We start from the raw sequence: 4003 nt of genomic DNA, 5'->3' as shown, positions 1-4003 counted from the left end.
ATGTGCATTTGCACAGTGTTGTGCTTCAACAGTGTTTCTGTCATTATAACACTGCAATCAATAAGATGGGATTCCTTTGTGGTTAAATCTCATAAGGGGTCCATCTGCATTGGGAATGTAACTTAGCAGTGGGATAGAAAATAGAGATACTCTGTGTATTCCCGACATAAATAAAAGTTGCAGACTAATTTACGGACAAACACAGATTAAAATCAGTGTAATACAAGATGTGAATATGATGACAGTAATGTCTCACAGCTGATAAGATTTATAACACACAGGGAGCTGAACTTTGTTTAATTGTTAGTGTTAGCGCTGCAGTATGATGGGAAACAGTTTACCTATGTTATAAATATCTGATGTGTAGAATCATAATAACTATTAAAAAAAAAGGGGTGGCGTGTAACTTATTAATTAGCTTGGGCATCTAAGAAGCCTATATTGTAACCATGCAATTAGAATGCAGCGAAAAGCACAAAATACATATGGAATATTATGAAAAGGTATAAAAACATGATGAATTCTAATAAACTTAACCATTTCACAAATGATCATGGATTTATCCCTGTGTGTTAAAGAGGTTCAATAATTACTTGTGGTTTTATTATTTATGTGTGAAAAATACTACCCCAGCATATAGAAGAAGACATTTTAAAACATTTATTACATAAAAATATACAAACGGTTCCCTATGAGGTGTTGTAGATCCCCTGGGTTACAATTAACTATTTTATACATCATTTAGTCACTTTTTTCTTGCTTTTTACATCTCTAATTTTGTTTGATATTTCTCTAAAGGATAACCCAGTTTATAATTAGAATTTTAATGCATTGTAATTAAAACTTAGTAATTAAATAGTATAGACCCTTGGAATGCCTCCACAACAGTATCTTTTTGCCTTTTGGTGTAAATATTGCTGCAATACCACAGCATGTATGGCCAGTATTACACATTTCCGACCAGTATTTAATTGCACACTCACATAATTAAAAATCATTTTTACAGACAGGATCAGTTATTTGTTAGCAGAGATCTTGAATAGAGAAAAACTAATATATGCTGATTAATTAGGTATTCTTATTGTGGTGCAGTGGTTAGCATAGTTGTTTAACAATATAGGTACAAACAGGGCCCTATCTGTCTGCAGTTTACATGTTTTTTCAGTGTTTGTGTGGGTTTCCTCCAGGTGCTTGGGTTTCCACCCACAGTCCTAAAAAATACTGATAGGTTAATTCGCTGCTGGCAAAAATGGAATCTAGTATGTTTGTGTTTGTATCTAAGGCAATCAGGAATCTAAATTGCGGCCTAATGTGTTTATTATGAGTTGCATATGTATTGCAGATATATAAAATATATGTACTGTATTTTAAGGTGTTAGTGGTATTTGTGCAGAACAATTGTTAATGATCCTGGCCTGTTGCCTTTCTTAGAAACCACAGTTTGCTACATGGTTTCCTGATATAAGAACAAAGAGCAAAAGTGAGAAGACTATTGAGCAGGTAATCTTGTTTTCAATGAAAAAAACATGATAGGCTTTTAATCTGATTATTGTGCCAATCACACATAAAACGCTCCCACGGTCATGTTTTATTGTTCCAAAGCACATTGTATCGTTTGATTTGATTTTATAAATGGACTAGAAATCTATAAAAGATAAACGATCTTGGGCAAAGTGTGTATGCATTCACGACCAGTAGTGTAGGCAGATCTCCATAGAGTTTACAAAGTCATAATCTTTTCAGCTGATGGTTATGACAGATGAAGAGCTCAGATCTGAAGGTAAATCTTGTAAAACGTGTATTATGTGTACACATGAATCAGCATGCTGATCAGGACTTTCAGTCATTGGTGAAATTATTAATGATATCGCATCAGGAGAAATTTTCTGTAGTGCCAGGGGCAAACGCAGGATTTCTAGAGGGGGGTTTCCATTCCACACTGCCAAGGGCAATGGTAGCCAACTGTCCTGATTCTGGTAGTGCAGTCCCAATTTTATGTGACTGTCCTGCTCAGTCAGGACTTTTTACCAACTGCAAGGATAGTTGGGATGGATGTCCTGCTTAAGTGTATCTTGATTTGGCCATATCAAACAAAATTGTAAAAATGTACTACATTACAACAACCCTATACTTACTTTCTTCAACTAACACCTGTGGCTCCTCTGCCTGCTGTTCTGGGTGGTTGCTGAATAGGAGCATGGAGTTCTCTAAACTTGGGCCCTCCTGCCCCTCCCCATTTTGTGCCTCCTCCTGGCTTGCCTTTTCCTGGGTTGCCTCTTCCAGAGCAGACTCCTCCAGAGCCTTCACCTCTATACCTGCCTCCCCATGGCGGTGATGGTGGCGGTGGATGCGTCAACGTTCTGTTGGAATAAATATGGCCCATTACTTTATTTGGAAATGTTATTTCTGTCTTAAACATACATAGAGACTTCCAGATAATGTTAACTTGTAATGTGAAATATCCTATATCCAACATTGCCTAAATAAACACACCTGTAAACCACTATGGACTTGATCTGGCAGGTAACAAATTGCTAATCACATACATGACTATTACCTAGCAGGTGTTGTACTTTGAGCAATGAAGTTTATTAGAAGCTATCTTGCTTTTGGGGCAAGTATTATATTTTTATATTATAATTTTTATATTTTTAATGGGGCAGCAAGATTAATTTTAAATATGACAAAGTGAAAATAATAGAGAACCTACGCCTAGCAATCCTAGCCCTCAATTTTGCAAAGAGCTTGGGCTGTCTTCTCCTCAAATCACTCCATCGCCTCTGCAGCTGGATGATGGAGTGGCAGGTTCCTAGTTCTAAACAGAGCCACCTGCGGACTGCCAGGTTTGTAGTAGGCTATTGCTTATTAATGACATACAGAGATGCGAGCCGAAAACAACGGTCAAGTGTTGCTATCAGGACCCACAGCTTGGCACGGGCGAATGAGGAAGACCACATGTTTGCAAGTGAATGAGACTTTTCAACATACTGCACACCTATTGGGGTGAGAAAAACCTGAACGTACCCCAGCTTGTGCAGGAGAATGCACCTGCATTCGCTATAAAACAGCTGGACAATCAATCATTCATCCCTGCCATTTTGTGAAATTAAATATAGTTGTAGCTGCTCTGAACTATATCTATTGAATTCTTGGTAAGTACCATGCTCTATGTATGACAGTTTACGTGGGATGTAAGAAAAGTGACTAATGAATACTTTATGGTTTATATTTATTGGCAATGTCTGAGTCTGAACAAGCAGGACACAGCCAGGCCTCTGGATCCTCCGCTGCCGGGACTAAGCAGATGCAGTCTAATTTTACACAGCAAGAGGTCAAAATCCTTGTTCAGTTGGTGGTGGTGGCGAGGACCCACTATTGCAGTCGCCAGTTATTGGGCACCATCCAAATTAAGAATTTGGGGGGAAACAATGATGCAGGTCAATGTCGTGGCTCCTATAAGATGCAAAGTGACTGAGATAAAAAAGGTAATTCTTCAATCCTGGTCCAATACTTAGGAGATTAAGAGAGTTTTCTTTTTTTATAAAAACAGATGAAAGGTACTGTTTTTAATGTCAACAGTATTCTTTTTTTTATCTTTTCTCTCAGGTGACAAGAGTTTAAGGATCGCTTAAAGGAGGGACCACCACAGGCATGCTCATGTGACATGCGGTGGTCCTCCAGATCCTTCTGACCGCATCATTGGCTTCTAATGATGATGAGGTGGTGCAAGAGGTGGGCCGCATTGACACTGGACGAAGCCCACCCCTCTTGGAGCCTCTAGCACCACCAGGTACATTTGAATGGACTTTAGTAAACTAACATTATTTGGCCCAAACAAAAACTGGTGGATACAGAAAGATGTAATGAAGCTAGCTTTTTAATATTACTCACAATTATCTTAGTAATTTTTGTTTTAAATATTTTCTTTTTTAGATGAGTAGGCAGATACTTTAGATGATGAGCGGATGGAGGAGGCCTGTGATGTTGAAGTGTATCAGATGGA

The sequence above is a fragment of the Mixophyes fleayi genome, chromosome 2 (genome assembly GCF_038048845.1).
Source record: "Mixophyes fleayi isolate aMixFle1 chromosome 2, aMixFle1.hap1, whole genome shotgun sequence".
Lineage (NCBI taxonomy): Eukaryota > Metazoa > Chordata > Amphibia > Anura > Limnodynastidae > Mixophyes > Mixophyes fleayi.
The sequence above is the reverse complement of the archived record's forward strand: the minus strand, read 5'-3'. Positions refer to the sequence as shown.